Consider the following 15459-nt stretch of genomic DNA (forward strand, 5'->3'; position numbering starts at 1 on the left):
TAAAAGCTTTATTCATATTAAAATATTTAAATGTTCTTTACATACCAATATCATAATTATGTAGTTATATGAAAAAAATTATATGCAACTTTGGACGAGGTAGCAAGAATTCTAAGCTTTCAAATCAATAAACAAATTGGAATATGTTGTGTAAGAAAAATTTAAAGGGGGTGTTAGTTTGCGTGATTTAAGGGTATTTAATGAGGCTCTTTTGGCTAAATAGGGTTAGAGACTCCTAACTAAACCAGTCTCCCTAATCTCAAAAGTTTTTCAAACAAAATATTATCTTAATACTTCTTTTTTCCTTGCTAAACAAGGTTATAACGTGATGTGGACGAACCCTACATGAAGGTTAATGAGCTTCAAGAATTGGGAGTAGAAGGACTATTGACTAGATGGAAGTAGGGGTGGGAATAGGCCAGGCCAGGCCAGGCTTTGCAAGGCCTGAGCCTGGCCTACGATTAATTTTTTAGGCCTAAGCCTGGCCTACGGCCTATCATAGGCTTTTTTTTCGGCCTGGCCTGGCCTTTTTAAAAGCCTGGCCTGGCCTGGAAGCCTATTTAAAAGCCTTATTCATATTAAAATATTTAAATGCTCTCTACATACCAATATCAATGTACATATCTATATATATTAAACAAAAAATAATTTTTCTAACAAAATAATTTTTAAAAAATTTGAAACAAACATCCTTTAAACCCTAAAACATAATTCTTGGTTTCAAATAATAGATTTTTTTTTTGAAACAAATGTACCAATTATTACCTCTCAAACAAATATGGAAGGACTACTGAGTTATTGACTAATTGAATGGCTACCGAATATGGAACGACTACCAAATATGGAATGGCTATCGAATATGGAATGACTAATGAGTATTGTCTAATTGATAAAATTTAAAATAGGAAATAATATTATTAATATAATAATAAAAAATAACATTTATAAATAATTAAATATATATAGGCCGGCCTGTCAGGCCTAATAGGCTTCTTTATAAGCCTGAGCCTGACCTATTTAAATAAATAGGCTTTAAAAATAGCCTGAGCCTGGTCTTTTTATTAAATAGGCCAGGTCAGGCCAGACCATAAGTAGGCCAGGCCATAGGCCCCTGTCGGACGGCCTAGCCTATTCTCATCCCTACTTCTCTATAAGGAATAAGCCACTTTTAGATAATAAAGTTAATAGTATCAACTCTTAATTTTTACTTTATCGACTTTTTATTATACATTAGTCACTAATTTAGCATTCATATGTAAACTTTTAAAAATGTATAGATATCAATGTCGATTATATTTATATTCATAATAATTTTTTTTTCTATTTTTTTTGGAGCCTCTTCAAATAAAAAGATTATTATTTATTTATATATTTTATCGAGATGAATGATTTAAGATTTTTTTTTTTTCTAGAATTACACCTTCGAATGTTTAGTTCCTTTTATTTTATCTAAACTATAATTATTAACGTTAGTAGTATTTTAGTAAGTTATGTAATTTATCTTAAATCATAAATTTATTAATATTTTATGTAATTTAAATATATTGGCCTAAATCATTTGTTTGACACATTTAAAATTATTATTATAAAATAAAATTAAAAAAGAATATCATAAAGCGTTAGAATTTATAAAAAAAGTCACGTGTTTGATATCAAAATATAATTTAAGCTATTTATGAACACATGACAAAGTGATTTTGAATCATTTGGACAAACACACACAAGTCGAAGAGCAATCTACCCCTTTAGACCTCAAGTTGGTCTGAGTAGAAAAATAGTTTCATCCAAGTGTCCACATGAAGTTATTTACTATTCCACTCTCCACCATTTCCTATCAAGAGTGTGTTTATATAAACTCTATAGACACTCTTTATTGTATCGCATTACAACTAAATTTCCATATTAATTGATCTTCTTGGTTTGTTCGTAATAGTGGGGTTTTGAGAATTTCAATTACATCACGAGCCAAAAAAACTTCACTAATAAGATTTTCCTTTCAAATTCCATGATAATCAACGGTTTGATGTTTTTACATACTAGTATGGAATTACTAAAAACTTAGCTTTTAATATAGATGGGTAATTTGAAAAAAATTATATTTTTCATATGTTTCTTTAGCTGAAAATAATTTTATTTAAATCATGTCAAATGTGAAATGTGAATACATTTTTCAAACAAATATTTAAATATAGATTTACTTAGTAGTATAATTTTTTCTACTAAATCCGATCCTTGTTGGTGACATAAATAAAATTTAAAATACATGCTTGACTATATGTAATCATCACAAAAGAGACTTTCTAAGGGAGGGTTTAACTAATACTTCATTTGTCTTATTATCTTTTTTATTTTATGATGATATTTTATATTTATTTATTAAATTAAGTTGAAAAACACTTAAAAAATGATATCTCTCTCGAATCATAGATAAATTAATAAATTAACTATTTTTTAGTAAAATATGTAAATTAATCATATGTAAATAATATGTTTTTATTATCTCAATATTTTTATCATTTGCATTCTTTAATTTTTAATTAATTTCATAGATTTTTACGATCTTTCACTTAAAAATTGATTTTTGGTATTTCATTAACATAAATCAATAAATCCTTTTTCGTACATTTTTTATTTTGTAAGAAACTTTAATTTCCCACCTAAATATATAGAGTTAGATTAAAATGGTTATTTTCTCGTTTTAAATTTTAAATCATTTCATTTACTTACTATTTTCTTCGTAAATCATCTTTTATATTGTGTTAGTGTGATCTAAAAATTTATTCCTCTACCCTTGAGAGTGTGTGGTATAACAAAGGAGATTGTCATTCCAATATATAATCTTATGTTAAATTTTGAATAAGTGTATAAATAATAATTCAATTAGGAGAATGTCAAAGTTTGTTATATGAATGTATGTCTACTACCATTTGATGTATTATTCATTGTTTTCTTTCCATTATTGTTTTGTTATTTAAAAAATTCATTAATCTTATTTTTTTACAGGAAAAAAATTATTATTCTTGATAATGGTGTAGTATTACTATTTCTTATATACATTTATTATCACGGTATTTTTAATGTTTATTTAGTGAAATTGGTTGTATATGATATAGTAAATATATCTATGATTATTTTTTATTTTATTTTCTGACTTCACGTGTTAAGAGTATATAAGTTATCTAAATATTTCATGGGTATTAAGAAAAGTAATTGTAGTAATAAATTTGTCAAAAGAAATATGTTAATTTTACATATTTATCAATATAATTATTTATATCATAAAAAATAAAATAAGTTACATTTTTTAATTATAAATTAATTAGAGGTATTTTTCTATCGAAATCAATAATGCATACTCCGTCCATCCTACTGAATATTGTTTAAGATATTTACGCACATATTTAAAAATTTAATAATTAGAATAAAGAGATATGTTATCTTACCAAATTACATATATTAAATATTGATAAATTTTTTTACTATTTTCAATTAAAAAAATTATGTATATAATAATTATTAAAAAATAATTAAAATGATATTAAAATTTGTGAAAAATATTAATTTTGAGATTTTTTTTTTTGTTGAAATAACATTAATTGAAAGTGAGATTATAAAACTTCAAATAACAAATAGTTTAATTGTTATCCATGTAAAAAACAACGCATCAGAATTATTTATAGAAATTATTTTAAATGTAATTTTAATAAAAGTTAAATCTTTTAACAATTATAATTAATTTGCACTATAAAAACTTTTTACACTCATGATATATAAATAAATTAAATTACAAAATAAAAGACGTTAGTTACTCAATTAATTGTACATTTATTTTACTTCATAATAGACTTTATGTCAACGGTTACTTTAATTTCGAACTTTGAGAAAACAGTATCAAGTTATGATGGGTTTATAAGGAGCGGTGTTTAGGCTTTCGAGGAAAACTATATTCAATGTGGTCAATGTAAATTAGTTTTATAATTTATGGTATTGTTTAATAAAAATTGAATTAGTGATAATTCAAAAAAATATAATAATAATTTATGATAATTGGTTTACATTGAATAAATAATTAAAATTATTTTACGCCGTCAATATATAATTGCTGTATTTTATAATTTTTCTCTTTGAAATACTATTATTTTAAATATATTATTTTCTTTGTCTTAAAATAACTAAATTATTTTTTCATTCATATATATTAACACATATTAAAAAAATTATATAAATAAAATAAATAATATTATTTTCATTAAGTTATTCTTGTTACCTATTAATATATTATCAATATTATAAATATATAATAAAAAAATATTATTTAACTATTTATCAAAAAATTCATGTCGTTGGATGGATATTTTTCAACTCTTATTGTCAACAAATTTATGTATTTGTTTTTGAGTCGAATGAAAAGGAAAGTGAAAAAATGTGTTGTGTAATAATGAAAAAAAGAATGTAAATGTGGCAATTTTTTTATGTGTTTGTGAGATTTTGTTCTTTTATGGATTTACAAAATTTAGTTTATTTTTTAATTTGATAATTTTGATTTTTGACTTTAATTTTATTTCTAATTTTTTAATTCAATTTTATTTTCCTAGACTTAAGTATGAAAGATGCTGATTTTTTTAGTTTATGAATTTTCAATAAAATATAAATTTATTAAAAATCATCCTTCTTAGCATACCATGGCAATGTTTTTTTAACAAAAAGTGCAAAAAAGAAGAATTAATTTGTAAATATTTTGAAATATAAATGACTTAAATATTATAATTAAATAAGACAAAAGATATATATATATATATATATATATATATATAATTGTACCATTTAAATATTATATTGTCAAGTGATTTATCTTCATCCATGACTATTGACATCATATTTTGAAATAAAAGCCTATAGTAAAATTGTTCCTACGATAACATAAAGGTCTAGCAAAGTGTAAGTATTTGTGTTATATTATTAAATATTAGCCGAAAATATTTAAAATATATATTTATCATATAAAAGCTGCAATAGATAATGGAATGTGAAAAAACTTATAACATAAAAATTAACACTAAAATTTAAATAAATAAATATTATAAACAAACGTATTAAAATAAAATCGATATCATATACAATAAAATATATAAGTAACAAAACACACTAAAAAATGCAAACACGTCAATATCCATATTTTGAATCAAGAGACATGATCAATTGACACCAAGTGTCAAAAGTTAATTTTGACACTAAATGTTAACCATTTATTTCATTTAATCTATAGACTTAGATTTAATAATCTCTTTCCTTTATTGTGTTAATTCCCTGTCGTGATTATTACTTCTCTCTGATTGGCACAAATGTCAGCGAGCACCGATTCCTCATAACAACCAAGAAAAGCTACTTTATTTTTTTTTCAATCTTAAAAGTTAAAAGATAACGAGAAAGTCATATAACTAATATATAGTGCTCTCAAGTTCGACAAATATACATAGTAGATTTGTTGTTTTTTAGTTTTGAAAATCTGATTTAAAATAAATTTATGTTGTCGAAAATATTATTCGATTAAGTCGTATATTTTAGATTTTTTTTTAGATATTGTTTAAATTGTGCAAGATAGACTATCAAATTATTTTAGAATTACACATTCAATAAGATAGTTAAAAATTGTCACTCGTAATATAGTATTAATGATTACTCGAAATAAATAAAAGAAGATGAAGCATAAAGGAAGAAACAGATAAAAGTCTCGAATTTTTTAATATTTTTTGGTGTGTTTCTAATTTAATAGAGTTTTATATTTATAAAAGAATTCTACAACTGAAGAAGAGAAAAATATGTGATCCACTAAATCGGATACACAGAAAACTGTAATTCAAAATTTTATAGATTTTGATCGGGAAAAAAAACTGATGCACGAATTCAACAAGGGAATTGACTGGATCAGATGTGATCGTTGACTCGATGGAGGGCAGTAACGTGTACAAAGTATCAATGAGAGAAAAAATGCACGCATTCATTAATTTTTATTTTTATTTTCCAGATATACCACTTAGCCTAAGCTAGGTCTGATAGAGTCAGACGGACGGTGGCGCGCGTGTGGTGATCTATTTGCATGCGTTTTCATAATTTTTCACAAAATTAGATACCTTTAAAGTACATTCAAATTGTTATACCTCCAACTTATAACCGCTAATAGTGTGTCATTCATCTATATGAGACTTTTTTATTTTTTCAATTGACATCAACTAACTAACTAACTACTATTATTATTATTATTATTATTATTATTATTATTATTATTATTATTATTATTATTATTATTATTATTATTAACGTCATTTCAAACAATACTTAACTGGTGGAAGGAACATACTGTTCACAATAGTGGTGGTAATTTTTTTTTTTTTGTGCGACTTTGAGAGCACGTTATTTTGTGGAGGATTTTGTATCTCTTTATAGAAGATGAATAATTATTTATGTAATGATGTTAGATTAAGACGATTCTTGTTTATGTATAGGTTGAAATATTTCTTGTACTTTCATTAATAATATTTTGTTTATTAAAAGCAAAACATAATTCAACTAATTTAACCAAAGTATTTTCATTAAGGTATAAGTTAATGATTATATCTTTTTAGTTTTAGACCATAAATACAATACACTCAATTAAAAAAAATATTTAATCGAATGGATATTAAAATAATTTACACTATTTAAAATTGATTTTATAATTCACTTTATCTCCTCTTGTAATTAATATTTGTTTCACTTGTAATTTCTTTACAATTAATATTTATACTTTTTTAGAATATTAAATTTGTCTCCAGCATGTAATTACGGTTAAATTTAATTTTTAACGAATTTTTTATTAGAGTTGTATCAAAACTATCACAATATTTTTATAATTTAATAATAATAAAATTATAATCGTTATTTTTTATATTAATTTATTAATAATAATAAATTTATAATAATTAATAGAATCATATTTAATAAGTTCACGTTGAGTTGACTGTTATAATAAAAAAAAAATAACAAGTGCGTAGATTATATTTAATGAAACCATATATTATTATATACATTCTTTAAATAATTTTTTTATTGACAATGAAAGTATTATTACGTACGACAGTTACTTTTAAAGGCCAACGCGGTAGAAGGTAGAAGTGCAACGAGGATGTTTCGTTTTCTTTGCAACGCGGTGGAAATTTTATTCTATAGTGAACTATTCATTGTTATTAGGTGGATAAAATATTTATAGAGGATGTAGACTTTGAATTTAATTTGGTAGATATATTTCTAGACAGAGTTATTATTTTGAAGTGTCAAAACGTTCTTTTAATTATATTCAAAAATTCTTTTTTTATTAGGAGTTAAACAGACGAGGTAATTCTTTTTATTTATTTTATTTTAAATAATAAAGAGTATTGACAAGGCTTAATATAATTAATGTATCAACTATTAGATTAAATAAAAGGAACGTGTTATCATTTAATTAACTGCATATAAAATATTCAATCAAATGCTAACGACGCGCATGTGGATAGTATATATATTGCATGAAGTTTTAGATTCAAATTTAATTGACTCTATTGTATACAAAAAATCAAATGGCAGTAATAATGTTGGGTCATTTTTAGTAAAAGTAAAATAAAAAATAATAATGTTGGTCAATTGTGTCGTGTAGTACTTTTTTAATTAATAGTAATATAATAACATGAGTTTAGACAAAAAAAATAAAATAAATAATAACAAGAGTTAAATATATATTTAGTTCTTATAACATTTTAGTCTTTTAATTTTATTTTTTAAAAATAAAAATATAATTTTAGTCTATATTATTTAGTTCTTATATTATTTTATAATTTTATTTTAAAACCAATTGCTTACCCTATTACTAATTTTATTATATTTTTTATTTTTGTTATATTCGACACACTACGCGAAAAAACGCATTTTACGGCGCTTTTTTTTAAGCCATTTACAGCGCTTTTTCAAAAAAATAAGCGCCGTGGAAACGAGCGCTGTAAATGATACAACAGCGCTTTTAAAAAAGCGCTATAAAACATGTAAATACAACGCGCGCTTGTTATGCACATTTTACAGCGCTTTCTCAAACAAGCGCTGTAATATGCCCAACCATAATTTCATATATGGGTGGGCATATTACAGCGCTTTCTCAAAGAAGCGCTGTAAAATGTGCATAACAAGCGCGCGTTGTATTTACATGTTTTATAGCGCTTTTTTAAAAGCGCTGTTGTATCATTTACAGCGCTCGTTTCCACAGCGCTTATTTTTTTGAAAAAGCGCTGTAAATGGCTTAAAAATGTAAAATGCCCACCCATAATTTCATATTATGGGTCTGCATTTTACAGCGCTTTTCTTGTACATTTTACAGCGCTTTCTCACGAAAGCGCTGTAAAAGGTGCACCATTAAAGCGCTTTAGAACAACATTTTACAACGCTTTTTAAAAAAAGCGCTGTAAAATGTGTGTGTTTATTTTTTTTTTTAAAACGCTGTAAATTAATTATTTGAAATGAAAAGCGCTTTTTAGCTTTTTATGGCATTTTTTTAAAAAAACGTTGTCTTTTATCTTTGTATCCAAATATTTTTTCAGATTCAATAAACTAACATTTTACCTCATTTTTGTAGGTCCAAATAAATAAACCACCCCTACAGCCAAAAAAAGGCAGCAGACCTCAAAAATTGGAGGTTAATAGGGCTGCCAAACTACAAAGGCTGGAGGGTAATAAAGCTGCAAAACTTGCAGCAACAAAAAATCTGGATCGGGGAAAATCGGTCGCTGCTGCTGCTGCTCCTAATAAAAGTCAGCCACGCCTTGGTAAATACGGGGCGTGTCTTGACATCCAAATAAAAAGGAACATGGGCAGCAGCAACGATTCGCCCATTGTACAAATGAATCAAGACATCTTTGGAGATGAGTATATTGAGTACCTCGAAAAGGAGCAAATGTACGATCTTCTCGAACATAAGGAGCTGAGTGTTACTGTAATCAGCTTGTACATAAGGTAAAAAATACTTTTAATTGCATTTATTTGTAATTAATTAAATGTATTGGTAATTAATCTAGTTTAAAATTTTCATTGAAGGTTTTTGTACGAGAAGGTCGTGTGCACGAGGAAACTGTCAAATAAATACTCATTCTTGTCTCCGCATAAGATGTCGATGTTCAAACTCGATCCAGACAATGTAAAACACTACATTGTAGATATGTTTTTAAGAAATAAAGAAAGTGATAAATTGTTCTTGGCACCATATAATTCAGGGTACGTAATTTTATCTTTTTTAATTGATGAGAATTTAATTTATTAGTTGTCTATAAACAAAATTGCTTAACCAATTTTTTGTTGTTGTAGGGCACATTGGGTGCTATTTGCAATCAATGCGGTCTCTGAAGTGATATACTATTTGGATCCCGTGCACGGCGATTACACCAATCACCCCGGAATAAAGAATATGCTCGACACGTAAGTAATATTCATTTATTTCTTACATATATATATTTATATATATATATATATAAATATATATATGTAAGAAATAAATGAATATTACTTACGTGTCGAGCATATTCTTTATTCCGGGGTGATTGGTGTAATCGCCGTGCACGGGATCCAAATAGTATATCACTTCAGAGACCGCATTGATTGCAAATAGCACCCAATGTGCCCTACAACAACAAAAAATTGGTTAAGCAATTTTGTTTATAGACAACTAATAAATTAAATTCTCATCAATTAAAAAAGATAAAATTACGTACCCTGAATTATATGGTGCCAAGAACAATTTATCACTTTCTTTATTTCTTAAAAACATATCTACAATGTAGTGTTTTACATTGTCTGGATCGAGTTTGAACATCGACATCTTATGCGGAGACAAGAATGAGTATTTATTTGACAGTTTCCTCGTGCACACGACCTTCTCGTACAAAAACCTTCAATGAAAATTTTAAACTAGATTAATTACCAATACATTTAATTAATTACAAATAAATGCAATTAAAAGTATTTTTTACCTTATGTACAAGCTGATTACAGTAACACTCAGCTCCTTATGTTCGAGAAGATCGTACATTTGCTCCTTTTCGAGGTATTCAATATACTCATCTCCAAAGATGTCTTGATTCATTTGTACAATGGGCGAATCGTTGCTGCTGCCCATGTTCCTTTTTATTTGGATGTCAAGACACGCCCCGTATTTACCAAGGCGTGGCTGACTTTTATTAGGAGCAGCAGCAGCAGCGACCGATTTTCCCCGATCCAGATTTTTTGTTGCTGCAAGTTTTGCAGCTTTATTACCCTCCAGCCTTTGTAGTTTGGCAGCCCTATTAACCTCCAATTTTTGAGGTCTGCTGCCTTTTTTTGGCTGTAGGGGTGGTTTATTTATTTGGACCTACAAAAATGAGGTAAAATGTTAGTTTATTGAATCTGAAAAAATAAAAAACCTTAGGCAATAAATGTGACAAACCTTTTCGGGAGATGTAACTGATTTGTCCTTGGGAATCTTTTTTTCGAGGGCAACAAGGTGTGTGGGCCATGCCACGTAACTGCCAATAGCGTCGCTTAAGAACTTCATATCTCCATCGTTGTCCGGTATGGGCAACGGTGCAGTTGGTTCGAAAGCAACCGTAGGCGATACTTTGACATGGCCCGCGGGGATCGGAATATTGTGCAATACTTCTCCCGAAGTATTGTGCAATATTCCTTTTCCCACCTTCCGTTGAGTCGGCGAGGACAAGTATAGGACACATGTAGTGACACCCTACATCAATAGTTAAAACATAAGTACAGTTAATATATAAGTTTGTTTAATACATAAGTAATTACATAAGCAAGTAAGTAGTAAGTAATTAATTACCTCGGGAATACTCTTCAAACCGACGTTGCAACTCCCGGTTTCACTCTCCATTTGTATTTCAGGTTGGAGCTGAACCGGAAGTTGCTTGTCTTTATTCGTATTCACCAAGAGTGCCACTTGCTCCGATAAGATTCTGAGCTTCTCTAATACTTCCTCGTTGGAAGGTTTTTGGCGCTTCTCTTGAGGAAAAAAGCTTTTGGGAGTTACGCCAAATCCTTTCCCCCTCACTCGACCGGAATACTCAGGGACATTAAACACTTTCCCAAGAATGTCCCTGCACGTATCCTTGTTGCCCTCTTGAGTTTCAGAACTTTGTTCAATAGTTTCCTAAAATACATGTAACATTAAAAAGATAAGTTCAATAGCATTTTTAAAATACAATATTAAAAAATATTAAAGTGATAATATACTTACACAAAGTTCTACAACTTTCTTGACATTTTCATTATCAACCACTCCTTCTTTGTTAACACGCGCTTCCTTCCATAAGATATGACGACCCAAGGGTTGATCGGCTTGGGTGTCTTTTCTCTATTCGTTAAAATCATAAACAAAATAATACAAATTAGTTACACACTATAGTTTATAATACAAATTACAAGTGATGTTTAATTACTTACAATTTTTTGTTCAAGGCGTGCATATCCCATACGTGATTTCTTGTATGGGTGTTTTGGGTTGCTTGCCCGTTCGCGATTTGCCTTACTAATATTCTATATAAAAAAAAAATAGCAATTGTGTAAAAATTTAAAATACGCTACGAATATGAATAATAAAACACAAATGCTAATAAATTAATCACTTACGACAAACGCCGGGTCAGAACGTTTGGAAACAAATGCACTCCATTCATCCTTTGATATATAATGTTGATATATCTTTGGAGGTTCAGCATTTGTGTTTCCTTCTCTATCTTTTAGATAGAAATTTGAGAGATGGGATCTAAATCCACGATGGATTTTCCCAGCAACTCTCAAAACATATGACTTTCGTTCCTCATCAAGAACAAAAGTGGTCTGCAATGAAAACAATTATAAGTAATGTATTTTACAGAAAAAAAATTATAAATGACAAAAGAGTAGATCAAAATATTTACTTGAATGTCATTCCAGATGATATCTTTGGCATCCTTCAACGCCTTATCTCTCCAGTTGTCTATTGTTATTGGGACATTTTGACGAACAACAGCCCCAATGTAGCTTACAAACATGGAGCTGTTGGGGTCAACTGGCTGACCACTCTCGTTCCAGCCAACCTAATAAACTCATATAGTAAGTACATGCCCTAAACCCTAAAAAAAGATAAAAAAACACACAGCAAACAGAGTATATATAGTATACCTCAAATTTAATGCCACTGCTCCGTGCTTTAATCACCCTTTGCATGATAGTTGCACCACGTTTGACTTCTTTTTCGTAAGTCTTAGAGGTGCCAACTTCTTCATTTTGAACTTCTAAATCTTTGTTTGTATCCATTTAACTACAACAAGTTCAACATGCACTTTAGTATAACATCAACAAGCTCAACATGGATCATGCATTATTATAAACAAACTCAACATGTATCAGTATATCTTAAAAAAGCTCAACATGCATTCTAATGATTACAAAAATTTAATAACATCAATACCTGAATAATGATGGTTCGAAGAAAGACGAAATGCAAAGAAAAGAGGGTTTGCAGAAAGTTCACAGAAATATGGTTCACAGAAATACGGTTTGAAGAAATACGTAATGAGGGTTACGTATTTCAATGAAAATATATTGTGTGAAATGGGAGAGATGATCTTGGATGGAAATAAGGTTCGAAATGAAGGAGATGATCGTGGAAATAAGGTTCGTAAAGGACGGGATGATAGGGTTTGCAAAAGAAGAGAAGAAATGAAGGTTGAGATGAAGGTTACGTAATGAAGAGGAAACTGAAGAGGTAACTGTTATATATACGTAACACTTTTACAGCGCTTTTTATAAGCCTTTTACAGCGCTTATTTTGTAAAGCGCTCTAAAAGGCTTCTTTAGTTAAATTTTTAAAAGGCTCTTTTACAGCGCTTTTTTCAAATAAGCGCTGTAAAAGACCTCCGTGTGTTATTATGTTATTTGAATGCCTTTTACAGCGCTTTTTTCAAATAAGCGCTGTAAAAGACCTCCGTGTGTTATTATGTTATTTGAATGCCTTTTACAGCGCTTTTTTCAAATAAGCGCTGTAAAAGACCTCCGTGTGTTATTATGTTATATGAATGCCTTTTACAGCGCTTTCACACATAAGCGCTCTAAAAGGCTTCTTTAGTTAAATTTTTAAAAGGCTCTTTTACAGCGCTTTTTTCAAATAAGCGCTGTAAAAGACCTCCGTGTGTTATTATGTTATATGAATGCCTTTTACAGCGCTTTCACACATAAGCGCTCTAAAAGGCTTCTTTAGTTAAATTTTTAAAAGGCTCTTTTACAGCGCTTTTTTCAAATAAGCGCTGTAAAAGACCTCCGTGTGTTATTATGTTATTTGAATGCCTTTTACAGCGCTTTTACACATAAGCGCTCTAAAATGTCTCTTTATGTTAATTTTAAGAGGCTCTTTTACAGCGCTTTTCCCAAATAAGCGCTGTAAAAGACCTCCGTGTGTTATTATGTTATATGAATGTTTTTTAAAGCCTTTTACAGCGCTTTTCCACATAAGCGCTCTAAAATGTCTCTTTATGTTAATTTTAAAAGGCTCTTTTACAGCGCTTTTTCCAAATAAGCGCTGTAAAAGGCCTTATTGTTTTTGTGTTTTGTTATGTTATGTTATTTTTTAAACAAGCTCAACATGCATGCAAAACCCACATAGTAGTAACTGGTCACCACAAAAATCCCTTCCTCTTCACCAAACTCTTCTCCTTTTATGCATCTTCTTCACAAACATCAAAGCTTACTCTTTCACAATTCAATCTCCACCTCAACACCCTTTTTATCTCTTTACATTCTCTTTCCTTCTTAAATCGAAACTTAATTGGTATTCAGGATCATTGCCATGTTGCGAAAAATGGGTTTGTGTCTGGTGTTTTTGGGGATTCCCATGATGCGTACAAGGTGTTTGAAGAAATGGGTTTGTGTCTGATGTTTTTTGGATTCCCATGATGCGTACAAGGTGTTTGAAGAAATGGGTTTGTGTCTGATGTTTTTTGGATTCCCATGATGCGTACAAGGTGTTTGAAGAAATTAGGTGTCTGATGAATATTATTTTTAAAGCTTTTTTACAGCGCTTTGTCAAATAAGCGCTGTAAAATGTCTTTTTTACTCACTTTCAAAAGAGTCGTTTACAGCGCTTTGTGTGAAAAGCGCTGTAAAAGGTATAAAACACTCATTATTTTATTTTTAAAAGGATCTTTTACAGCGCTTTTTAAGATAAGCGCTGTAAAATGTCTCTTTATTTTATTTTTGTGTTTGGTTTATTTGGGTTGGGATGACATTAAAAACATTTTTATCATTGTTTATTGGATTAAAAATATTGTTATCATTGTCTTTATCACAATACTTTAGGAGATGATGAATTATTAGAAATGAGTATTCTGAAGAATCTATATATATATATGCACTGAGCAAAAGAGAATCTCTCTATTCAGTTCAGTTCAGTTCATGTAAATTACTAATTTATATTCAGTTCAGTTCATGTAAATCAAGCTAAATATAAAACACTCATTGTTACATGAACTTGGTATAAAACACTCAAATCAAGCTAAATATAAGCAGAAAATAAATTAATCAGAAAATAAATTAATCAGAACTTAGTATAAAACACTCAATTCAGATTACATGCATATTTACAATAACACAGTTCAGATTACATGCATAGCTTATATAAAACAATTAAACATATATATACATTAAGATGCCCTTCTTCTTTTCCTGGTGACATTCACATTTGTTTGTCCATTTACAATACGAAACGATGGATTAATCCAAATTCCCTCATCATGATCATCTCTAAGATATAAACCATCATCAGTTGAATCAATTTCATGTGGTTGTTGTGATGTTGCAAATAAAAGATCATTACCAACATCTTCATCATTATTGTTATCATCACTTATTTTATTGGTCGATAGGACAACAGACCATTTATCATTAGAAGGATCAGTGACATAAAACACTTGTTGAGCTTGCGACGCTAAAATAAAAGGCTCGTCTTTGTATCCCACCCTATTAAAATCGACAAGCAAGAATCCTGACTCATCAATCCGAACGCCATTATTATTATCGACCCACTTGCAACCAAATATGGGAACACGAAACATTGTGTAGTCTAACTCCCATATGCGCTCGATAACCCCAAAATATGATAGATTTGCATATATTGGGTTTTTGTCTTTTGCACTTGAGACATGCATCGCTTCAGCTACGAGAGTGACTCCACTATTTTGCATAGTGGTCTGATCATCTTGTTCTTTGGTATAAAATGTGTAGCCGTTAATAACATAACCAGTGTAAGAAAAGACATGTAAGCTCGGACCATTTGCTAGCCACCTCAATCTATTTGAAATTGATCCGGGGTCTATATCAAATTTTGACATTATGTGATTTTTTAACCATGTTACAAAACTTCGATTGTGCTCTCGAGTT

This window comes from Cicer arietinum, chromosome 4, assembly GCF_000331145.2.
Source record: "Cicer arietinum cultivar CDC Frontier isolate Library 1 chromosome 4, Cicar.CDCFrontier_v2.0, whole genome shotgun sequence".
In the NCBI taxonomy this organism is placed as follows: domain Eukaryota; kingdom Viridiplantae; phylum Streptophyta; class Magnoliopsida; order Fabales; family Fabaceae; genus Cicer; species Cicer arietinum.